Genomic DNA, 1,034 nt, shown 5'->3' on the forward strand with positions numbered 1-1,034 from the left:
GCCTGTGGAGCAGGTCTGGGTGTGACTCCGGATCCCCCAACATCAGGTGCCACCACCAAAGATTCCTGCGTGTAGCCCATAGAACCCCAAAAGCAACGGGACGAGTTCTGGTCACATACTCCCTCAAAATGACATCCTGGCCTTCTTCTGGAACTCCCTCCCCTCTCAGACTCTCAAGGTTTCCTCCAGCGTGTCGGTTCCCACAGAGCAGACCTTTGGTCTGAGACCTGACAGTCCAGATGCCACGCATGCTGCCGCGTGGCGGCGGTGTCGCGGCTTGGGACAAGAGGAGGCCCCACGGTGCGGGCTGGGGCGCCAGGCACCGCGCGGGCGCTGAGGGTGGGGGTGACCCCCACCCCGGGCCGCCGCCTCGCTCCCAGAAAGGGGACAGAACAAGAGGCAAGAAAAAAAAAAAAAAAGCAGCAGCCTGTGGCACCCGGTATTCCCAGGCGGTCTCCCATCCAAGTACTAACCAGGCCCGACCCTGCTTAGCTTCCGAGACCAGACGAGATCGGGGGCGTTCAGGGTGGTGTGGCCCTAGACCGCGGCGGAGGGCGCCCCTGCCCCGCTCGAGAAGCCGAGCCTCTCTGGGCTTCCCCGCCGCCGCCTCCCGCCCCAGGCCCCGCGCCGGGCCGGGCCGGGCCGGTTGAGTTCGCCGGCCGGGTCCCGCTGGCTCCCAGGGACGGGGGTGATGGGCGGGGCGGGGCGGGGCGGGGCGGGGTGGGGGGCTGTCTCTCTATACACACACACACACACTCACACTCACTCACACTCACACAAGATGCGCCTCCACGGCTGGACTCGCCAAGGTGGAGCCCTCCCAGCCCCCCTCGTCTCCTCGCCCGGCCTCCTTCACCTACCCGCTGCCCACCCCCAGCGCGTCGCTGCCGCTGACTGCGCACGCGCGGGACGCTCGCCCTTTGACCCCAGCCAGGGGCCGCCCTCCCCCACAACCCCTTTCAGCTGCGCCCCCCCCTCGCCCTGTGGGTGGGCTGCCGCCTATTCCCCCGGGCCAGGGCTGGGGCACAGCCAGT

General features: G+C 68.4%; 1 non-coding gene across 1 annotated transcript; it reads right to left on the reverse strand.

The window, feature by feature from the left end:
• Positions 1-424: 424 nt before the first annotated feature.
• Positions 425-543, reverse strand: LOC142862001 (5S ribosomal RNA). The gene has a single exon (XR_012913147.1). It is a non-coding gene; the product is annotated as a 5S ribosomal RNA (ribosomal RNA).
• Positions 544-1,034: the final 491 nt, after the last annotated feature.

The sequence above is a fragment of the Microcebus murinus genome, chromosome 18 (genome assembly GCF_040939455.1).
Source record: "Microcebus murinus isolate Inina chromosome 18, M.murinus_Inina_mat1.0, whole genome shotgun sequence".
NCBI lineage: Eukaryota > Metazoa > Chordata > Mammalia > Primates > Cheirogaleidae > Microcebus > Microcebus murinus.